This window comes from Haemorhous mexicanus, chromosome 2 (assembly GCF_027477595.1).
Source record: "Haemorhous mexicanus isolate bHaeMex1 chromosome 2, bHaeMex1.pri, whole genome shotgun sequence".
NCBI classification, from domain to species: Eukaryota; Metazoa; Chordata; class Aves; order Passeriformes; family Fringillidae; genus Haemorhous; species Haemorhous mexicanus.
This window is the reverse complement of record NC_082342.1, coordinates 5642714-5667330: the sequence shown is the minus strand read 5'-3', so window position 1 is coordinate 5667330 and position 24617 is coordinate 5642714. Positions and strand designations below refer to the sequence as shown.

General features: G+C 40.2%; 1 protein-coding gene and 1 long non-coding RNA gene across 2 annotated transcripts in view; one reads left to right on the top strand and one right to left on the bottom strand.

Moving 5' to 3' along the window:
• Positions 1 to 24000, bottom strand: part of LOC132324238 (uncharacterized) — a 35833-nt gene extending 11833 nt beyond the window's left edge. The window contains exons 1-2 of the long non-coding RNA XR_009485543.1: positions 23825 to 24000; positions 21126 to 21227 (exon numbers count right to left, since the gene is read on the bottom strand). This is a non-coding gene — a long non-coding RNA (uncharacterized LOC132324238). The remainder of the gene's footprint in view (positions 1 to 21125; positions 21228 to 23824) is intronic.
• Positions 1 to 24617, top strand: part of HTR1F (5-hydroxytryptamine receptor 1F) — a 104595-nt gene that overhangs the window by 15594 nt on the left and 64384 nt on the right. The gene's annotated exons all lie outside the window — the stretch shown is intronic.

The window sequence follows — 24617 nt, the reverse complement described above, 5'->3', positions numbered from 1 at the left end:
CCTCTTAGTCCAAACCTGAGGAATCCTAGTAAAGACCTTCTCAAAAGGAACAGCTCTGTGCTCAGTCCTGCTGCCAGAGCAGCACCAGAGCTGATGGTAACATCCAGCAGTGCCAGGAGTCAAGAAGGGAACACTCGGATACTCCACCAGTGCAAGAGAAGTCAGGGTCCATTGACAAAAAAGGCTCCCAGTAGGTGCTGGTTTGGCTCCAAATGGCACTGATGGATTATTAGGAAGATCACCACTGCATTCCCATGTTTGTGGACAGCATTAATGTTTCTCAGACAAGGCACAAGGAATTCCAGCCAGGACTCCTGATGGATCTTCATGGACATCCAGCACTGCTACCAGGACATGTTCAACCACTACAGCTACTGAGAGAGCTGCTCACTGACTCTTTTCCCCCAGCAGCTACAGCTCACACATTAAAGCTGTTCTGAGGCTTTCTGGATGTTTTTGCCCCCAGCCTGTTCTCAAGAAGCTGTCCAGACTGGAGAAGCAAAACTCTTCATCATGTTTCCATCTGAGAACAGCCTACTATCTCACCATCTGTCACAACAGCACTTTCTAACATTTTCTTCTCCCTCTTGGTGCTTCTTATGCCTCTTCAAAGTTTGCCCCCTGGCATTCTCCAAATGGCACAGCAGTGTTCAGCAGTGTTGGGACACTTGCATTTGTGAAGTATCAAAAAGGCTCCTCCCTCCCAGATTTTTCTTGCTCAGTAGGATGGTACCACGAGGGTTAAAAAAAACCCCAAAGCTTATAATAATGCAAGCATGGCTACCAAAATATCAGGTATAGGAGAAAATGCAATTGAGATTGTAGTTTGCTTTACAGTTTGAATGATGCTCTGAGCCTTCAGCTACCTTTAACTTCGACAAGATACATTACCCAAACTAAGATATGTAAAGATGCCTACAGATTTTAAGATACTGAGTTTGCATTAATCACAGTCTCACACTATTAATGATTTGAATTCAGAAAAAAAATAGTGTAAAATGTCTAATTTTTTGCTCTGCAATTTGTTTAGTCCTTTAGATGACCTAAACCCAAATTTCAAGGATAATACATTCAAATGCAAGAGTGTGTCTCTGAGGGGTCACCTATAACAGTGACATTGACCTCTCATCCTCACAGAACCTCAGTAAGAAGCTCCCCACAGAATTATTGCTGTCTACTGCACCGGCTGCCATTGCCATCTCAACAAGACCCTTTATGTTCCTTGGTGAGCGACCTCCTGGTCAGATCTGTCCCACACCTCAGGGGCAGCCCATAGAGTTGTACCAGGAGGTTACTACTGATTTCTTCAAATCTCATCCATTTTCCAACAATTCAAAGCCATACAGGCACCCTCCCAGTCTCTGTGCCAGTGCTGGTCTCCAGGCTGAGCCCAGGAGGAGACATTGGAGGGGAATTCCAGGAGTGAGGGAAAAACATTGCATTAGTGTTGCTATGGAGATGAAAATTAGCACAATAACTATTGTGTTCTGTTTCAAAGCTTCCCAGTCTTCAGTTTTAACTCCTTCCCCTACTCTGCCACTGTTTCAGTTCCATCCCAGCAACATTCCAGCACACCTGACAGATTTCTGGGCCAGGAACTGGAAAGGGAATGGCAGAACACATAAGAACTTGAAGTCTGGGCAGGGACCAGAGAAAAAGAAAAAAAGTGAGGGAAAGAAGAAAAGAAAGAAAGAAGAAATCCTTTCCTAGAAGGAAAGGATAAAATCAGGGAAAAGTGAAAATAAATTAGAAAGAAAAAAAAAAAAAAGAGAATTATAAGAGGCAGGGATATGGAAAAGTTGCTTTTGAAGATAGTGCAGAAACAGAATTGGAAAATACTTTGGTACCATATGATCACCCTCTGCCATTCCATAATGAAGCCCTGCCCCTCACAGAGAGCAATGCACAGGCTGCGCTCACTCAGCAGTGAATACTGAATCTCTTCCTTCCAGGATGCAACAGCCTCTCTTCTTCAGCACTGAGAGGAAAAGCAAAGCTTCTAGGAAAGAAATGTAACATCATGCTTTCCTCACAGAGGAAGAGCAAAAGCTAGAATTAATTTGATAATTTGAAAGTTTTCCACATCCACATGGTTGCACTGAATTAGGTGGTTGTGCCATTTCTGATAGGGTTTATGTTTCAGTTCCCTAAAGCTTGCACTTCTTATGGATGAGTTGTTGTTGACCCGAGTTCAATCCTTTCCATAAAATCACTTGGGCTGTAAAAGTAATGCCCTGCCCTTCTTCAGAAACACTGGAAAAGCATTCAGGCAGGGTAATAAAGATTCAGTGGAGCTTGTAGATGAAAATTAGGAAGATGAGGCACTTATGATCAACTAGGCTTCACAACTACCCACAAGGGCACCAGAGGCAGCATCACCAGGCGTATAAAGTGTCTCTGAACACACCTTTCACCCATGGAAAATGTTGTCTTCTTGCTGCCACAGCCCTTGTGCAAAACCCAGTGAACAAGCCTTGCTCTGTTACCTCTGGCTCTGCAGCAAGCACCACCTTTGTCCTTCCACCCTTCCAAAATCTCATTCCTTTGCAGCCACTAAGGGTACAGCTGAAATTGCATTTTGCACAACCAGCAAAAGACAACACAAACCAGTGGATGAGCAGAGAATAGAATGTGTCTCCCAGGAGAACAGCAGCATGCCTGGTCCTGCCCAGCCACCCTGTGCCAGGGAGCAGGGCTTCAGTCACAGGGAAAGTGGGTTGTAAAAAGAGTCCAAAATGTGGCTGGTGGACATTCACACTCATACCATTGTTAAATATCCTCATCCCACATCACATCCATTCCTTAAAATGAATACTGATTTCCTAAGCCCAGAAACTGAGCTGGACTCAGTCTATTTGCTGCAGGCAGAGTTCACAAAAACTGCCCCTTAGACTTCATCCTCCTTTGTCCAGACTGACAAAGCCACTGACTGTTGTGGCCACCCATCTGTGCCATGGCACACCCAGAGGCAGCAGCACCCCACTGCACCATCTTCCTTCCCTGCTGCCACACAACAACTGGAAAATGGGCATGGTTTACAAAAGACATGTGAATGATACAGAAGATTTTTGAGTTTATGCTGGTTTCCAGGCCCAGCACTCCCAGATCTTCTTATGTGGTTTCTCACTACCCTTTTAGGGGGAAAAAACAGCCACAATAAATTTTTCCCAGCCCTTCAATATGAGAGGGACTAACCAGTCATGGGACTAACATTTTTGCGTGCTGTGGTGTCAAAGATGCACTGCAGCACAGATTTCAAAGGGTTACAAGGAATGACCAATCTTGGCTGTTAGTTGCTGTGCAAAACTTTTCAAATAAAACCATAATTTCTCGTAACTTGCATTGTAGCCAAGCCTTCAGAAGTCGGAGATGAATGTTTTCCGTCCCAGAGTTTAAAGAGGAAGAAAGACCTTCACTAATTTATTGATTTATAAGGTATATTTTGTGGAAGCTCGAGCAAGTCCAAAACCAGGAGAGGGATCAGTAAGACTCTCAGTCCAACTATAATTCTGCTGTTATCATCTCATTTCTATCTCCTTTCCCTCCTCCAGCCTTGCAAAGGAAAATAGCTTCAGACTAAAAGTCCTGTATCTGTTACTTCTGAAGGCTCATTCCCTTGCTTTCTTGTGAAGAACTGTAGAAACTCCTTTCTGAGAAAACTTCAAACCAGACACCAAACAAGGGCAGAAAAACTGCTCTTTCAAGCTCAGAAAGTTAAGGAAAAATCAAGACTTTGCAAATCAAGACTTTCAATTAAAGTTTTTCTAGTCAACAAAACATCAGACTATCTTCTTCTTCTTGAAAGATTATCTTATCTAATAAATGATCAGTTTAAACTTGAAATTCACATGCATTATAGAATGGCTGAAGTCTGATAATACTGGAGCAATCATGGAGCTGGGTGAGTATGCTACTAATTACTCCTTTCCCTGAAAGTAATTTGATTTTCTTTTTATGAAATATAATACATAAAACTGTGACAAATAACTAAGATCTTTCTAATTGAGGAAGTATCAGGAGAGGGAGAAGCAGCAGTGTATGGATTTTGTTCACATGCCAAAAGCATGGTATATGAAATGTCATTGTGAAGAGTCTTGCTTAGCAGCTGGTTAGTTGGGGGAAATACTTATCTGCTTAACTCTCTAGCAGTGCTGAAAGTTTTAAGTGTAATTCAAAATCATCTTTCTACCACATTTCCCTCTCACACTTTTGCAAGACAGGGTGATAAAATCCTTTATTTTGTGAACTTTAAAAAAAGACAAGAGATTACCAAGAGATTTTTTTTTTTTAGCTACTGTACCCTAATCTTTCTGGTTTTCTGACAAATTTTGTCTTTAGGATAATTTACTTATCTTTTTCCCTGGAATTTTATCTACCACACAGAGAAAGCAGTTTTTAACAACAGAATACATGCTCATGTTTCTATTCAGGGGTCATTTAACAGATAAAATACTTGTATGAATGCCTAAATTAATTATTAGTCACACTGAAATAACCCAAACACCCAAACAAAAAACACAGTTTTGGAAAATGCAATCTTAGGCTGGGCCACACTGTCTTAATCTAGATATTCCCATCCTGATGATGTCACTGAGAGAGGATTAGTTTTGCAAGGATGATTAATCTCATTTTCCCTGTAACATCAAGAATGCTACTAACCACTGCATCTAAGTTATTAGCATCATCTCACAAATAGAACTTAGCCTGACATCTCAGTGACTTCGGCATCATCCATATTAACAAATCCTTCTTATGCAAGATTTATTCTACAATTTCTATTCTTGAAGCCTTAAAACAACAGGGTCAGTGTTAAGGTACGGGGAACTTTCCCACCTTTAGTGAGGGGCTGGACTGGATGAGTTGGGATGCCATGAAATAGCTCAGATGGGTCACAGTGATGGTGTGGTACATGAAAGCCATGCCTGGATCTTTGAACAATATCAATGATATTTTTGCCTGACATCCAGGAGGAATGATGAGGAGGACTCCATTGATATCAGAAGGCTAATTAATTACTTTATTATACTATATTATTCTATACTATATTACACTACATCTAAACTGAATCTGCACAAGCACTCAATTCAAGTGCCCAGAATCTTGTGACTGTCTGCTGACCAACAGTCTGCACACACGCTTGGCCCTGACAGGCCAAGGAAACAAAACACCATCACTTTGGGTAAACAATCTCCATATTGCCTTCTACTTTGGCACAACACAGGAGCAGCGAATGAGATAAGAATTGTTTTGATCATTCTTTTCTCTGCTTCTCTCACTGCTTCTCTCAGGTTCAAAGAAGGTGAATACCACAGAACAACGCCTAGGTGAAAAGCAGTAGAGTTTCTCAGGGTGCTCCATCCCACCTGTACCAATGCATCCCACAGGAAACACACTGCCTCCCTGGGCTCTGGTTCTAATGCCACCTGATGGTGACTGAAAATGTCTCAGCTGATTTCAGAACAGAAATCCAGGCTGAGCTCTATCAGTTTGACTCCTGACTGGGCAGAGTTGTGCCACACAGTCCAGCAGAGAGCTGCTGGATGGTGATGCTGCTTTCTCTCCTCCAAGGAGTGCTGTGCACTTGGGAAGCAGAGCTAAGCCTTTTGCACATAATGGCACGTGTTGCTGGGGTCTCTCCCCTGCCATGTAAAAATCACAAACGTTGCACCGAGCTGTGCTTTGATTGCGATGTTTTTCAAGCCCATTTTCGCTTTCCCTTACGCTCAGCCTTTCCAGCTTTGATCACAATGCAGCACTGCTAAAGGCACCTGAGAAACATTGCTAGGCAACAGATGCTGCAAAGGACAGCTTCCCCTCCCCTCACACTGAGGTGGCAGGAGACCTTACAGTGCTCCAAGTTGCCTATCACAAAATATTCAAGGCAAAAGCTGCTTAGTTTTATGAAAGTGGCCAGTTGAAACAAGAAATTACTCTAAAAGTAGGAGCTAAAAACACACTGCAGTAGGAAAAAAAGAGGCAATTCAAGAGAAACATGATGGGAGACAACAAAAGGCAACCTTAATAAGGAGTTATTAGATGTGTGGGAGCAGGTGGAGAATATGAGGAATGAAATTAGCTAAACACATGTACAAAACAGAGTTGAAAACTTCTGTGTTAGCATAAATATATCTAAGCTTAATGCACTGTCCTTGTTATAAAAGTTGATTTATTGCTGAAAATTCCAGTTAGTGTTCATTTTACACCACCGTATCAAAAATATGTCTTCCTTGAGGAAACCAATACTACTGTTGTGTTTTTCTTCTGAATTACCAGAGTACTTCACATTCATTTTTGCTTAGTCCATAAATGTCATCCATGGAGTAAATAGAAAAGTTTCATTTCATCACCATTTAGGAGTGAATATAGAAGCTACATAAAGCCACATAAATCTTTATAGAACACAAATGAGTATTTCACCCAGAATATAGCTTGAAAGCCACATATAAACAGAAAATGGAACATACTTAGCAATGCTAAGTAAGCAAAGGGAGTGTTGTATCTGTCTAATGGGAGTTTCCTTTAGGACAACAAAAACAAGCTGCTAGAATAACCTGACCTGGAAGCTATGAAGCACTGTGCAGTACCACAATTAGGAAATGTGTTTTTCTGTCGTTGAAATCTTTGATTGCTCTTTTAAATGTGTAAATAGGCTTGCCCAGTCAGATGAACAGTGGCAATGAAAACAGATGTTGGGTATGAAGAACCAACAAGAAAGTACTGAGCATCAAATTAAGCTGTGTGTTAGAAACTAGCAATGAAGACTTAGAGTGAAAATTAGACTTGGCAAAGGATACTAAAGTAAACTGGGAGGAATGGAGTTATGCAGGAAGGACAGAGATTAAAGATAATCTGAGTACAGCCCAAAAACTGGGTAAATAACTCTGTGCCTCATTTCAGTCAGAAGAGATGATGCTGAACATGGAACAAGAGGCAGAATGGCCAAGAGGAATCAGGTTAGGAAAAATTGCTAAGGAGCTTATTTGGTCTTTTGAGACCAAATAATCATCACAGCAGAATTCTGAAAGAACAGGATGCAAAATAGCAGGTAGAGCAAATACTTTCAATAATTCTGCTGTGTCAATCCATTCTTAAGTGACCATACAACTGCAAAGCGGTTGCTGAGTTTGCCAAAGTAACAGCTTTGGCAGATAAGCATTCTGTCAACAAACACACAGTTGAAGTAAAAACCAGAAAAGGGAAAATAATATTTTAGCTGAAGGGTAATGTTGCCATGAGAGAAAACACAACATGAATTTAGAAGAACATATCCCACCTTCAGTGCAATTAGGTTGGGTTTGGGGAACAGTTTTCTAAGTTTTCTAAGGGTAATTGGCATAGAAGTATTTTGAAATGGAGATTGATGAGTTTGGGTAATTAATTTAGAGATGAATTTGCCTGAGGTGGGTAGAAGAGAGACCATTCCTAGACCAGAAACAAACAGGTCTGTTCTTTCTGTTCTCTCAGAAGGCAAAGGTTTCTGTTGAATGTGCTGGCATGGCACAGACTGAGTTCTGCCAGTTGTTCTTTGAGAGGAGGGAGGAAATGGAAAAGTGAAGACCTGCCTGCTGTAGCAGGGGTTGAAATCCTTACATGGCTCACCCTCCACTCATGGAATTGACTACCCATGCTGCCCAGATGAGAGATACACTTAGGGAAAAGCCACCAACTATTTTCCCTCAATCAATTACTTCTTAACTTTAAAAGAGCTTATGCAGTTTGTAAAACCTAAACCAAATTATTAACTGTGTTGAAATATGAGAATAGAATGGAAGGCACGAGTATCTTTAGATAATTACTGTTATGCTTTTCAAGTTTCAAGTAAATGGGATATTCCCTCCAAGGGCTTAACCAAACTTGGGTATGTTTGGTTTGTGAACTCTTCAGCCAGGTCTCTTCTGCCACTGACACATCACTTTGATAAGTCCCTTTTTATTTGCTTCAACACACCCAGTTAAAATATCTGACTCATTTCACAAATGCACTTTAAGGTTTCTTATTAAAAAGCTCTGCAATAGTCCGAGAGAAAAAGGGTTCTGCAAATAAAGAATAAAGTTGACTATTCTATTTTTGGAAAATGAGAGCAGGGCTAATTAGCCTGCAGCAGTCTGATGGTGAAATTCCCCATGCCCTACCAGGCAAGGTCACTGGAGCTGTGCCTGCATGTTGACACAACCTTTTAATGCATATACACATTTAAAATAATTATTTTGCATGTCAAGCCATATCTTCCTCTTCTGAGTTCATTTCCACTGTGTAATGGATGGCTTGAAATCCAATTTAATTCATTTTCTTGATGCAATTTTCTTCCATGTCTACTATTTTCAGTGCATATTACATCTTTACTACTTCTGAATGCATCTTATTAAGTAATAATTGCAAATACATATATATACCCCACAAATTTCAATTCTGTAATTTCTCCATTCAGTCAAATTTAATGTTTGTCATTTCTGAAAGCTTAAAAAAAAAACAGCTGTTGAATAAGTCTGCACTTCAATTGTTCTTCAAACCCACTGAACAAAGACATTTTGTAGCTAACTTGTATTTATTTATCCCTAAAACCAATTCCATTTTCTATTGAAGCTTCTTAATGTGGGTTTGGGTTTTTGTTTGTTTGGTTGGTTTTTTTTGCCTTTATAACAATTGATATGCAGTTATGGAATTCAATTGGATCACAGACTTTTTTTTAAAGCTAGAAATGAAATTTGCCAGCATCTCTTTTCTCATCCTCAGAGCATCAGTTTGATGTAGTTGAAACACTGCTACAAACCAGAGTGAAACAAGAGAACAGGGGGCTGTGGCAAAGTCCAGAGAATCTCCTCTCCTTCTAGCCCTGAAGCATGAAGGGGTCTGGAGGGGTGCTGGTACATTGTTACCCATGTATCCCACATGGAGGAGGGTGCAGAATTTTGGGCAAGGGGGTTTTTTTTTAGTTTTGCAATCCTCATATGAAGTTTCTCCTGCTTATGCAAGACCAGTTCTTTCAAAAATTTCAACTTTAGGAAGAAAATTCTGTTTTTAAATAAAGCTAACAACAACAAAAATACCCCAGTCTATCTTAAATCTGGCTACCTCACAGGCACTAAATTTCACAGACCCTTCCATTAAAGCTGTTTTTTTCTTCAATTCTGTTTTAGAGCAGGGACAGGCTGTTTATCAACACGTTTTCCATGATGCATTTAAAGGTGTTCTGTACCCAGCTATTCCATTCTAAACAGATTTAGCTTGATCACAATGAAACCTTCAGGAGAGGGTGGTGGTGCTTTCTACTTCCATTTAAATGACGGTTCTGTCTGCAAAGTGGTCACGCAAGCAGCAGGCAGGATCTTTATAAGTTGTTGTCTGTCAGTTATTTCCATGTAAAGTATACATTATCTGCAAGTTAAATTTGGTTTGGTTTCCCCAATCTGTCAGTGCTACCAACTCAAGCTGACAATCAAGCAAAGTCCTTCTCATGCATAATTAGCTTTAATGAGGAATCCTCTGGCCCAGTTGTTTCACTGACACTTGAGCATTGTTTCTTGCCAGTATATTTTTGCACAGACAGCACAGACCAGAACTCACAAACAATGCCAGTGACATACAAGAAAATGTTGAACCTGCTTTACTGTCAGCACATCTCCTGTGCTGGGCTTGCACACCAAAGAAAATAGTTAAAACATCAGTTTGAAAGGCAAGCAAGTAGCTGTGCCTTTGAATACACATAAATAACATACTGAGTGGGTGGTAATTTTACATCGAAGTGGGAGATGTTAGATAAAGTCTGTTCTCAGAGCAGCTTTTGAAATACCTGGGACTGAGTGCTGCTTTCACATTCATTTTGCTCTGCCCTTTGCTGAACAGTTGTAGCACCTCCTCTTTACCCAACCCCATGAAAGAAATTTCTAGGACAAATAAGTTTCCAGGGTTTGGAAAAAGACAATTAGACAATTAGTTTAGCTTTCTTCTTTAACAGCGTAAATTTTAGTGCTTAAACTTCTCACTTGTTTTTTCATCCACTTTTGGCCTTAGAAAGTTGGAAAGTTTTATGTGCATCGTGCAGAGGTAACAGCATGGTAGCACAGGTAGAGTGTTCTTTACCTGATAAAATAAGCAGTTATTTTAAACTGGAAGCAACAAACTGATAATCGCTACTTAAAGAATGAAAAGTGTTTCATAAAACATAATATTTGTCTTATATCCAACCAAGCAGGCCAGATGTTGATTTTCATTTGGAACAAAGATCAGGAATCCCTGCCAGTGTGAGGTCACTATTAAAGCCCTCATGAGCAAGAGTGAGGTAATCTCTCCATGTTTTTCCTTTGTTCACACAGGGTAATATACACTGGTTCCTGCTAACAGTATTTACTTTTATTGTACTGCTATCTGCTTTTCACAGTAATTTATGGAATCACATTACACACCACTCATCTAGTAGCTAGGAAACACCCATAAATTCTGCTCTGATGAGAGACCACTGTGCTACACACAATATCTGTGAGACATTTATGTTGTACCCACTCACATCCAGAAGTCAGCCAGTCCCTCATGCCTAAGTGATTTCAGTGGCAGATGAAACTGCCTTCCCTACATCTCCAGATGCATGAATTTTTCAGCTTATTGCTTTTTTTGGAGGAAAGGGGATCAAAGTGGAGATGATGATAAATCTCTCTAACTCCATCCATATCAACATCTTCAGACATAAAGATGAAGAGCTTTAAGTATGTTTGCACAAAGATTCTTTCAGCATTATACCGATCTGCAAGAAATGATATATGTACTAGTGTCAGTGCTGCAGAACTTTATAAATACACTCAAAGATGAAATTGTCAGTTAGTAGCAAATAATCCTAACATTTGCTGACACAGTCAACAGAGGACTGTTTAAAACAGACAGATTGTTATTTACAGCTGTTCCAGATGGGACAGTTTGAAATATGTTTAACTGCTCTTTTGTTAACATTTAAAATATATTCCTCAACATCCTCAAATAATTTTAAGTTGCTGAGATTTGTATTTGAGTTAAATTTACCTGCAAATATTTTTACATTCCTGCTGTCGACTGCAATTATATGTGCCTGTATATAACAGTCAGTCTACAGAAAACTGTTACTGGAGCTCACAGAGTAGAAGCATTAAATATTAATAAATTAATACATCAATTTCATGCAAACTGAGTGAACTTTGTGGGAAACTTAGATATTAATTTACAGTAATACATTATTTTAACATGACATTTATCCTGCACTTCGCATTGGTGGGGAGTTAGTTCCATCTGTGTATCTAGCTCTCAGATAAATGGTTAATAACTAAACCATTAGGGAAGGACCATTGAGGTGGTGCTGTTTTGATTCAGTGTTATTTTCATATTTTCTCATATTTCAGATTTTTTAGACCCTACATCTTTCTGCTCTCTTCTTCCACCCTTTTGCAATATCCTCTGAGAAATGTAAAATTGCTTTACCAAGAGATTTTAGCAGAGTGGCTGGAGTGATGGGGCAGAAACTATGGCCTGCGGAGCTGGACACAGCTTTGTGGCTTAAAACTAAAAGAAGTGTTAGCTTTTCTATAAAGCCAGAAGTAATCAGTAAAATACAATTGTAGCATTCTCATCAGATCTCCAGTGAGGCATTACACAGCCAGTTCATCTCTGAGTAGCAAGCTGTACTGTTTTACAAGCTTTTAGAAATTTTGCTAACAGTGTTTGTGTACAGGACATGTACCTGGTGAATATATCTGGAATGTATCTCTGTGAGCTGCTTTTTTTTTTTTTCCCTCCAAAACATGTATGTAGGCTAAAGCACCTGAACTCCATAATTACTTCCCATTGCTCCCTGGAAATGATGCATCTCAGATCTCCAGTAAGATCTCTGGGGACATCACAACTTCAGACTTTAGCTTGTCTGCTAAGACTTCTGGCAGCACTATCAATTATTTCAAGAGGTGCAGCCCAGGATCTACTGAAACCTGGGAGAAGTTAATTTTACATACACTGAAACAGCCATTGTTAGCTTGGGCTGGATTTGAAGCATCAGCCTGAAGAATCAGATTTAACAATTCCCAATTCCCTAACAGCCCAGGGACAAGAAAAAAGAAAAAAAAAAAAAAAAGCAGATAAAGGAGATAGTGCAGGGAATCAGTTTGCCCTTCCCTCTGGTACTCCAAGGCATCATTTTTTTTCAGTTCAGAATGCCAAAATCAAGTCAGCAGGGGGTTTGGAATTTCATGCTGGGGGATGGAACAAGGACAAAGGGTTTTCTGGGGTGGTGCCTGGACTGCCCCAAGCACAGGGGCCCGACCCAGATCCAACCCCATCCTTTCTAACCCCACAAAATCACAAGAAAACTCTCCCCTGTGGCAGGGCTTTCTTTGCTCCTCCTGGCCTCAAACATTCAAAGAGGAGAGAAAATGTTTTTTGTTTTCAGATGCACATAACGCATCAGTACCATGCATCAATGTGCATAAATAGAAGCCTAAAGTTTTCATTTTGATGCACGCCAGTAGCTTATGTTTCTCTCATGGCATTGCCTCAAGCATGAATTTTAGCACAGGTGCAGAACAGAATCTTTGAATTTGCACTGGTATTTTAAGCACTGTGTTCCCTTCAGAATTCTTATTGCATTTTGGATGCATGTCTAAGAAAACCCAGCATGAACTTGATCTAACCTTTTATTTGTACAAGCAGTCTGGACAGTCACTATTTTATTAGCTGTTAAATCATTTAGCCTGTGCATCGTTTCTGCTGTTATGTGCTTGAAACACAAATTACAAGATTCTTGTAAGGGCAAACCAATTATCATTCACTTTTGGTTTACCACAGGGGTGCCTGGGGATGGCACAGTTACACACCTCTGGCTACCAAAAGGGGTTCTGGTGGGTTTGCCTTTTGGGGTGGGGTTTTTTTACTTGTCTTAATATTGTGCAATTTAAAGTAGCTTCTATCACTCAAGAGGAATGTGGAGTCAGAAAACCCAGTAGACCAGCTGAAGAAATTTAAGAAGAATATTTATTTTGCTTTATTTTCCAGCTACAGTAGCTCTAATGGCAGTGGTGGAAGCATTAACACAGTGGATCAATAGCCAATGAAATCTACTGTTCTGGTCCTTTTTTCACTCTTTAGTAGATGAACAGGGAAAAGGAGGAATGGGGAACAAAAAGTTTAAAAAAGAACCCCTAAGAGACTAAAAGATGAGCTTAAGTTCTACTTGTTCTCATTTTAAAATTAAATTTGCAAGATGATTAATGCAGAGCTGTTTAGTCATGGTAATTTCAGATTTGGCACAGTCCTTTGTGTGCTGTGCGCAGATCAGGAAAGGTCTATATCCAGTTCACAAAATTCTCACCTGAGACATTATCTAAGTAACGTGTACTCTCTATTGTAGTTTAACACACACCCTCAAAAGAGATGTACTATTAGGGAACAGATCTTTTCCAGGACTGTGGGAATTGCAGCCAGTTACAGCAAGTGCAGAGATCTGGGACAGTTACAGGCCCCCTGAAAAACTTCACTGATGGTGGCTTCTGCCTGTGGTAAGGAGCTGCTGCTGAGCACAGGGCTGTAGGCTCTGCTCAGAGCTCTGAACTGACCCAAAAGTAGATCCTTAGGTATTTGACTGCTGCAGGAGGTTTCAGAGAAGGGATGTGCAAAACATATGAGCTATCTAGCATCTCCTCAAGCAGGTGGGCTCTGGACTACATGTTTAAGTAGAAAAGAACTCCCTTACCCCCATTTCCTCAGTAGGAAAAAAAAAAAAATCATAGCTCAGTAGGAGAGATTTGCCAAGTGGTATTGCTGATCCACTTTAAAGCACACTGGATTTATCACAACCAATTTTCAGTCCAGCCAGATATTCATACAAAAGATAGTAATGCAGCAACCATATATTTTCCATAAATCTATTTTTTTAATGAAGTTATATCAATTGGTGCCATTGAGACAAGATTTTTGTATGTAATTTAGAAACCTATCCAGGCAGGTCATCCCACACTCTCTTTGTAGCCAATGAAGTGAAAAAGACAAAATCCTCTCATCTGTTTCAGACATTTTACTTTCAGATGTAAAGCACTGCAGCCTAGAAAGACTATTGAACATTAAGAAAATGCAAAAAAACCACAAACCCTCATAATTTATAGATCTTTGCATTACATGCATCCAAAGAAGAACAGAGCTGGGGAAGACTTTAGAGCACAAGGGTTTTGAGGAGCAGCTGAGGGAGCTAGGGGTGTATATCCTGGAGAAAAGGAGGCTCAGGGGGAACCTTATAACTCTCTGCAACTTCCTGAAAGGAGGGTGCAGCCAGGTGGAGGTTGGTCTTTTCTCCCAGGTAACAAGTGACAGGACAAGAGGAAACAGCCTCAAGTTGTGCCAGGGGAGGCTTAGATTGTATGTCAGGATAAAGCTGTCAAGCCCTGGAACAGGCTGCCCACAGAAGAGGTGGAGTCACTATCCCTGGAGGTGTTAAAAAGATGTGCAGATACGGTGCTTAGGGACATGGTCTAGTGGAGGACTGGGAAATGCTGGGGTAATGCTTGGACTCAGGGACCTTTTCAAGTCTAAACGCTTCTATGTGTCTACATTTAAGGAAATTTCTGTCTTCCCTGAAAGTTTTAAGCCTGCTGGAGAACTAAATTTCCATTAAAAGTAGAAACTGCATCGCTTCTTTTAAATGGATGGATTAAGGTGATATAAAAATCATGTTCCTCTCAGAATTGTGTCACTGGAATGCTGTGTGAATTTCCTCAAGTAAAGAGACTCTCTTACAGAAAAAATACTCTCAGTCACAGGCTGAGCTGGTTCAGGATACTTAAAGTGGAATAGGGATTTTATGAACATTTACTCCTCCTAAATAAAATTATTATAAAAATAATCAAGCTAAAAAAGTTCATTTCAAGGAAGCATAATATGAGAGAAGAACACTACACTGAGCGTAAAGGATGTTGGGCTGATCTGAGAAACTTTAAATTTCACCACATATTCTCTTCCAGATGTAAAGATACCTCACCCATGCCACTGTCTGGGATTGTTTTAGCTTCTAGCATTACAAGATTAATTAGTTGTTCATCAACTGAGATGGATATATGACACCCTTCAGGATGATATTGCCACAATTGTAGCTTTTAAATAAATTTCTGACATTTGATAGTTGTTTGATCTCATCTCTTGATTGCTTAACTTCCTTGTTATAGCCCAAATTGTCCTTACTTATATTACTCCTTCAATAACTCCTACAAGAAATTCTTGACACACCAAACTATCCTTGCACAGTATTTCTGCTCACTATAAGCATTTTATTTCAGCACTTCACTTATTAATTTTCTATGCAGCTATTTATTCTCTAGCTTTTCATGCATTTGAATTTGTTGAGCTCTGGTAAAATTTTCAGATGAACTTTACTTCACAAGGCTCTGTTTGTCTAGTACAGAGAACTGCCCACCTCCTTCTATTACCTGGGTGCACATGCTCCAGTGGCAAAAAATGTTATTTAGTTGGTGCTATTTTCAGCCACCAAAATACTTTGCAGACATTGTTTTTGGACACTGCAAGGATCAGATTTTGGACTATCTTTAGTGCCTTTAACTACAAGAAATACCGAGGAGAATAGATGGCACAAAGCTTCTGAAGAAACACAAGGTTGTGATTAGAACACACTTCTCTCTGTCTTCAGGCTGTCTGAATCTCTTCTTTCCCTGACAAGCTGTGCTTTGGTGACACACATCAGACGTAGTAACAATCCTTTTCTAATGCATTTTGAAAATGTGTAGGTATTGAAGACACGTTGGTGTAGAATGGGGCTGTTCAGCTTTTATGTCTCGTCAGGGAGAGAAGAACATCATCTGCTCTTCCCTCCATCTTCCCATGCCTCCTCCATCCCACATTCTTCTCAGCATCCCCTCACAGCTCAGTATTCTCTGAGGAGTGACTTGTGTTTCGTCCCTGCAAGCACATCAGATGTAGACTTGTGGGAGTCGTGGAATGTAATTTTTTGTAATCTGTCACTATTAGGGAATAGAACAGTGACTTTTTGGCTTAGATATAGTCCACTTTCCACACAGTGAATAACTTTAAGCTTTTGCAATTAAATGTGTTTTGTTTGATTGTGCCATTTGTACGTTTACCTGCTTCTTCCCCGTAACTAAACATTACTTGATAAATAGTCTGGTTATAGATAGGAGCTCAGAGAAAGGTCTGCAATGTTTCACTACAAAGCTATAGGAAAAACTTCCAGATCATCCTCTATGGCAGCTTGGAGTGTTTTTTTTTAACACTGACTTTGTTTTTGAAAATACATACTGTAAAGAAAAATCAGGGATGAAATTGTTTACACAATCAAATCTTTTCACTTTACAGTATTTCTGTTCTATTCAAATTCTTGTTTGCTTTGGCTTTTGCACATATTAAATGCATAAAAGCTTTTTAAGTCTGAGTATTGTGTCCAACTTAATTATGTTTGCTCTGCCTTTTTGTTTATGACTTTAATCCAAAAGAGTGGATTTGGCAACCAAACCCTTGTCAGGGTTTGTCTTGCTGTTGTAACCATGATCACCAACCTGCACGGGGCACATTTTAGGTTTTATATGAGTCTCAGGAAAGTCTGGTGGTTTTAGTTGATCAATGAGTGAGATTTATGCTTTTATCCTTAAATATGACCTTACAGAATGCTGCCCAACATGACTGGAGCTCTTGGGTTTCTATGCCAAGAGGCAATAACATAGTCTCACAGAAAAAAAGGGAAGATAGTAAGATATTTTACTGCTTAGGAGATAGAATTGTTTGATCCCTAATCACTGTTTGATTAGGGATCAATAACAAGAAATCATACTATTTCTATAGAGATTATGTCAAACAGATGGCTAAAAGGAGGAAAGTCAGGTTGCACTGGTCAATCAGCATTTGGCTGTGAGTTGTTGGTGTGATGCAGGTGTGGAAGAAGTTAATGACATCAGAAAACACTTTAGGCAAGATAATTTTGGAAGAGAAAAAGACTGTTTTAAAAAATTTCCCTGAAATACTATTTGGACTACTTTTCTGGTAATTTACATTCTGAAAAAAAGTAATGCTAGTTAGAATGGGTACAGAGGAAGAAGAGAAAGATTATTAAAGGAATGGAAAAGTTACAAGAGCTTGGGCAGTTTTGTCATGTCAAATTTGAGAAGGGGCAAACAGGAAAATGAGATCTGTTTCAAAGACATCAGTAAAAATTCAAGTAAATATGAATTCTTAATGCATGAGATAGAACTGGAAGCTGGGCAAGGAAGAAAATTGCTTTCATGCTGATAAGCATGAAACTCTGGATCAATCTTTCAGACAAAGCAGTCGGGATGAGGAACTCTCTTTTAAAACATGGTTCAATCACATTATGCAGGGATTTATAAACCTAAGAATTGCTGCAGACTGAAAAACAGTCTGTACTACAGGTTCTTGAGTTATTGTTGCAGCAGTACAGCCAAAACAATTACTATTAAAAAAAAAATATTTACACCTGTACTGTATTAAGCCTCTGCATCAAAATTTTTGTTTACCTGCCAAGAGCAAGAAAGTTCTTTCTACCTTTGACACATTATTTGTTTTCTAAGTTTTCTTTCCACCTGCCCCAAATCCTATGAGATTAAGTCTACAGTGTCTTTCAACATTCAGCTTTACTGCCCCAAGGTTGGCCCCATTGACTGGCTGCAGCTCAAAACAGGCTGTGAGTAGCACATGCCAGCTTCCCTGCCAAAATTCATTTCCCAGGTCTAGGAGCAGCAAATCCCCTACACTTCCCTCAGGCTAAGCCAAATCATTTCAGCACCAGCTGAGAAAAGCAAAAAGCTGAGCCAAAAGAAAATTAATAAATAAAAAATAAAATTAAAAATAAAAGCAGTTCACTACCTTTAACAAGACAGAGAATCTTTTGGAGCTCTGAACAATTCTTGCACCATATCACCTACTATTGCAAGTACTTAGGCTTTTGCAATATTTTGTTTGTCCATGGCTTCTGCCATTTTACCACATATGGCTTGTCTTGGTAACAGCATTATCAAGCAGTTTGATCCTGGACTGCTTGCAAACATGCAAAGTAGATGCTTTGCAGACCTTCTAAATCAGACACCTGTGGTCAAACAGCCTGTGCATGCAGGAGGCTGGCACAGATTTCCAAACCATTGATAGCATCTAAAAAAAACTTAATCCTACAAAACAAATAATTGTAGATGTGGAATGTATGTTTATGCAAGTGCTCTGAAACAGCAGCTGAGCTCTTCTGAAGTTGGTAGTATTTACCTCAGGCCAGGAGCACTTTTCAAGCTCTGTTTGAAAATAATTGGCAGCACGCCCTATATAACTCACTCTGAGAATTAGGTTGCTAAAACACAGTAATAAGCATCAATTTCCTAACACCCTTCCAGCTCAGCATCTAATTTTAACAAGTCCCCCTTGACCAGCAGTTCTGGTTGACAATAAACTCCTGCGACCTTTTCCTACTTGGGAAAATGCATTCAAGTACTCACTGCACAGAGAGCTCAGCAAGCTTCTTCCCCTCCATCGATGGCTCTAACTGGCCTTGGACTCTCCCCAGCTTCATTTTGAAACTTCTCCTTTCCCAGGTGGCCTCTGAAAACCACCTGGCCCCAGCCAGTCCCATGACCTCCCCTCCCAGCCCACTCCATGACCTTTCTCTGCCCTTACCCACAGGGCTCAGTTGGCTTCAGCTGGGGCTGATCTACCCCCACCACCCTCCTTACCTGAGTCACCCATGTAGAGCAAGAGGGAATGCACTCAGCAGACAATTTTATCATGCTGTTAATAATTGGAATTGTTTTAAGTGAACAAAACATGCTGCAAAATGAGTAGGCAGTAATGGTAACTATTATCACTTGCACTATTCATGTGCAGTGACAAGGCAGTATGACCTAACTGCAGCTTTCCTGTAGTTCAGCTATTATAGACATCACAGCTGTGATTCCCAAGAATGGTCTTGGCAGTTTGGACACGCTGCTGCCAAAAATAATAAGTGAATTGCAAGTTCAGTGTCACAGCCAGCTTCAAACATTAATTCATCCTCTGATTTTGTTTACTAAGATCTAAAATCTCTGCTTTTACTTTTCTGTAATCACAGTCTTCACTAAAAGAGGATCTTGGGGATGTATGCAGGAGGATTCCTTCTCAAAATAGGAATAGATCAAAATTAAATTGCCTTACCATATAAATGGAGGAGCAAATTCTACATAAAAGCAGAATTAGTATGCTGACTGAAAGCAAACAAAGAAAAAAAAAAGAAAACAGCTAAATCCCTTATTTAATAATGGGTGTTCATTACAGCTTTCAAAAGTGTGATCTCCTCTAGCCACACATTATGGTTTAAAAAACATGATGAAACTCCCCAGGTGTGGGATTACAATATAGACTATCAAGGAAAACAATATATAAACAGATACAAATCAAACCAGAGAAATCTATTTGATCATTTACATAGGGCTGCAGTACCTTAGGATTTCTCCCAAATATCACTGACTGTAATACCAGAGATTCGTTTTCTCCATAGAATGGTACTTTTAGAGGCAATCATCTACCAATTAGTGTTAATTAAGATCATAAAAGATTAAGTATTGTATAAGAAGCAACTCTCTAGGGTGAAAAACATTAAAGCATCTGTCTGCTTAATGGGTTGAATCCTGTCTAAGCACTCAAGCCCACCCTTCTATCAACATCCATACAGGCAGCCTCTTGCATCCTGTACTCAACCTGGTTCTTTTCCTGCTTCCCAGGAGTTTAGAAATGGAGACTGAAACACTGATTTCAGACATGACACTGCAAGAATTCAGACCATGTTGCACAATGGATCTCCTGTTTCCAAGTGTTGCAGATTATTTTTAAATTCAAGGTTGAAAAATATGTTCAAGCTAGGGAATCTGTGGGAAGTTGTGAGCTAGGTACATCTATTGATAGGTTCTTCAGATCAGAAATGTTCTTTCCTCTTTCAGCAGTCCCATCCTGGAGATCAGGGTGGTCCCTGCACACTGCAAGTGTGTCCTTGCTAAACTTGTTATCAGGGGAAAACAAAAAATGGAGGGAAGCTGGAAAAAGAAACCACAAAAACGACAGATCATAACTGATGATAACAATAGGGAAGGAGATTAAACAGGATCTTTGGTAGGGGAATTTTAGTCACCATCAGCTCTGGAGATAACATCCAGTGAGCAACAAAGAGCTGACAGCAAATGTCACAGCCCTGAGCCAGGGCAGCCAAGTCCCTCAAAGGGAGAGGTGACAGAGGGTGCTGATGCCCTCAGTGTCCTGACAGGGAGTCCAGCTCTTTTGTGGAGAGAGAAGTCAGGGACAGGAGAGCAAAGTTCAGCAGAAAGGCACTTCTCATACATACATCTACTGGAGGAATGGGGTGAAAAGATAGATCAGTTTATTTGTAGAAGATTCTAATGTCAAACCCTCTATGGAAAGAGAACATCAGCCAGCAGGTTGGACTGCATGCTGGGTGGAAAGCAATGAGGAAGATGAAAGGAAAAATAACAAAAAGAAGCAGCAGCTAATGGAATCAATTTCTGAAAACGAGCCTAAAGAGTTAGAGATGCATGTCCCTGCCATGCAGAGGTCTAAATGTGTGTAGGAGGAGAGTGAGGGGTGGGAATTCATGCAGGCAGAATTGGACATCCAATACTGACTCTGTCTATTGTCTAAAGTTGTTGAAACCCCCTCCTAAAGAAAGCATGCTTTTACAGAGATACTCTTCTAACAATTTCTTCACTTCAAACACTGAACAAAAGAAATTCAGGAAGAAACTTTTTAAAATCATGATGGAAGTAAACACACAATTAAAAGGTGGCTGTCAAAGCAGGTATCACCTGAGCTTATTTTCGTTTTCTAAATCCAAGAAACAGTGTGAAATCAGAATATAAAAGAGAGAAAGAGCTCACTGCTAGAAGGTCATTTAAACAAGGAGCTTCTTAAGAGATGTGTACATCTCAATACATGAAGTGTATCATGTAATCCCAGTCACTCAGCAGGGTGTCAGATACCTACTCTCTTAACAGCTATCCCTCCAGACTGTACCAATACCTGAAACACTGCAAAACACTTATTTATGCTTTTGTATTTTATAGTGATCACAAAGAAAAGCCTTCCCTGGATTTTAGGTGTTAGGAAACAAATCCTACCCAGTTTTGTGAGGCGATCTCTCCCGCAGACACTGTTGTGAGCCCACAGAGCAGAGTCACAAATTCTGGGCCTTATTTGCAGCCATGTAATCTCACTGCTCCCTGAAGAGAAAACAACACATGCAATGGAGATCAAAACCACTTAGTGGCAGAGACCCAGATCCCTAGAGACAAACTAACAGCAGAATAAATGCTCTGAGTCATGAAATAGCCAAAAGGACAACTACTGACATGAGGTAAAGCTGAAGTCTGACAGAGTCTGGGATTTTTGGTATTAGCAAAGAGGTTAAACAGTCAAAAGAAATCTTGTTAAACACCTGTTCCTTGTATTTCCTGCTGTTGTATCCAAATGTTATTTAAATTCTGTACTTTCCTTAATTAGTTTTCAGGTTACAATATCATGTCACCCTCACAGTCAGTATCCTGCTTCTCCTTTTATTCAACCCTTTTATTGAGATCTGGAGACTCTTGGTGTCTCAGTCCTTCACTCATATGCAAATATATACATAGATATAGATACATCTAATACCCTGTTATGCATTTTCTTCATGATCTGCAGTAGCTGATACTTTTTTAACTTGCTATTCCTGTGCCTGAGAATGATGAAAACCAATATCCAGAAATTTTAAGATACACAATATAAAAATATTTACTTTAAATGCTCAGAACAAAAGTACTCTTTAAAAAAAAATCATCTGTGTCCTGTTTTCTGCTAACAAGCAGGAGAAAAAGAGGTGAAAAAGGTGCACTGATCTCTGGATGCTGAAATTGGCCAGGTCACTTGACCAGGCATCAAATCATTTCGTGTGAATGTAAAGAGCTGTAGCTTTCAGTTTTTCCTTCAGTTTTTGAGAGGGCATGAGTTCAGTCACGGTGTACCCAGAAGATGAGGAGGAGGACAGGGATGAAGAGAGAAGCCTTTGGAAATTGCCTTTGGCTTTTGCCTCTTCCCTCACACTCTCTCCCTCCCCTTTCCTTCTTCCACTCATGTTTGTTCTCCTCACTCTGAGCAGCCTCCCTTGAAACTCCACTCCTGCTGTCAGCATCCAGCATTCACCTTCCTTGTACCTACTCTCCTCTCAATCTTTCTGGCACATCTGGAGCCACCTGCTCTATATTATCGTCAATCCTTCCCTTAACCTGCCAAGCAAATATGTTAGGAAGGAAAAATATACATAATTATTGAAGTCTTATTGCCAAGCTCCTTAAATGTAATCTTTGCCTGAAATGCAGCCTTCACTAGAGTTCAGCAACTCCTTCCTCTTTCAAAAGCATCCATATGCTAATGGGTTTTATCAGCAGAAGTCCTCAAGGTCCTGCACCAACCAGCAGTAAATCTTAGTCTTTAGATCAGCATCAGCTGTAGGCATTCACTATGTATGCATTACAAATTGTATGCTCCAGTGCTGAATCCCCACATATTCCATTTAGCTGCCCCAGAAGTGCAGAGTCTCAGTATGCAGGGAGTCATTCTCCTCCCTCCTATTTCCCCTAAAACAGCCAGAGCAGCAAATGTGACCTTTCTCCCCATTCTACCACTATCCTTCCCTTTGACTCCCCTTCCCAAATCTTGGCCAGACCAGACCCTCATCCTTAGGATCAAAGATACCAACTGTGGCTCTACCACTGGCACACCTTGAGCGTGTTCTGTCTCAGCTGTTTCCATCCCCACTATAAACCAGGTATTAGTCACTGCAGAGACCTTTCCCACAGCAGAAATCCCATCTGCTCAACTAGCCACATGGATCCTGTGGTATTTGGGAGTAAATCTAATTGCTTAGGCTCTTTGAGCACAAATCATAAACCCACTACCAGAATTAACCACATCCATGCAGACCATGGCTAGTTATGAGCCATTTGCCTTATCTTCAGCATTGCTCATCCAAACTTTTCTTCTGTGGAATCCTCCAGACCCTGAAGGTTATGGTCAAGCTGAGGGACTAGCAAAATCCCCCTTTCTTGCCCAGCTCTGTTCCATTGCTGTGCCCTCTTTTCCTGTGTCTCTTGCCCTGCAAAGTAGTTAAGACCAAGCCCAGAAGGGCAGAAGAGAATCTTGGCTCAAGTCACTCCTTCCCAGGCAAAGAAGAGCATCCATGGGTGCATTTTTCCAAGCCTACTTCATGTTCCAGCCCCCACAAGCAGATCAGATGCTGCCAGAGATGGAGATGGCAGCAGTTGCTAGGAGCAGTTTTGAGGCAGTCACAGTCTCCACAGGATCCACCCTGGGGCAAGTGCCAGACCTCCTTTGCATCACATGAAGTGAGATACAACTGCGACTATCAGCTGACACATCTCTGTAAACACACAGCCAGGTGTTCTCTTGAGTCTTGACAGGTGCCACATTGGCTAAGAGAGGCTTCAAACAACAGGGTCTGTCTAAAAACCCTGGGATCTTTCCTGTTTGAATCTCCTAGCTTAGAAGATTTGATATTGTAAGACTATTTTCCTCCCGGCTAGCTGAGCTTGCAGCTCTGCCTTAACTCTCCAGTCAGGATAATGAGACATTTGGTTAGACCTCACCACTTCTGGCTGAGGTTGTACCTTGCTCCAACACTGGAAACTATTTTAAGAGGTGGGAGAAGGGTTTTTAGGGAAGCATTACTCATGATTGAAAAGTAAGCAGTTTTGTCTTCAGAAGCCAAGGGGGAAGATATGAGCCTGAGGTTTAGGACAGGAAAATAATGAGATGAAACACTTACCTGCCTTTTCTTTATACATCTAGCTTTCTTAAAGATGTTTTTTTTCTCTGAGGGAATGTGAATAGGAAATTCTGAGATGTTCTGCACATTTTCTCCTTTACCTCTCGGCTTTTATCTGAATTTTTGCAGCATCAAATCTTGGCTTCAAATTCTTGAACTGTCCATAAACAAGAGTGGAAAATTTATGGTGGAGCAAGCACGATAGAATTCTCGTAAGATTATAAAAGAAAATATTCTATTACTCCCCAAAAAAATGCTCTGTGTGCACTTTGATATTTTCAATATAAAACTGATTATCTAATCTTCTGCATGAACACTGTGTACTTAAAATCAATAGCATTTTTCCATTTTAAAACCTTCAGATTTTGAAGACTGATCTTTCTTCTACCTGTACATTCCTGTCATTTGCAATGTAAAGGGATGCTGAGGACAATGAAAAATTTGTTTTCTGTTTGCTCGAACAGAGTGAAAGATCCAGTTTCAGGTATGATAAGTTACAGTAGCTTTGCCTACCTTTTTCCACTCCACTGCACACCTCATTCCAGCCTCTTGTCCTTCCCTGACCTCTCCTTGCTTACTTTCTGTCCTTGCCCCTGGCATAGGGGTTGGAACTTGATCTTTGAGGAACCCAAGCCATTCTAGGATTCTACTGAATGTCCTATTCATTAGTAGGACAGGCAGGAAATGTCATGCCATTGGTATTTTTCTGCTTTGAAGAATATCTACCACTTTTTGACAGATTGTGTGGATTTTTCCATTAAGAAAGGGACAGATTTACTCGCTTCTTAAAAAA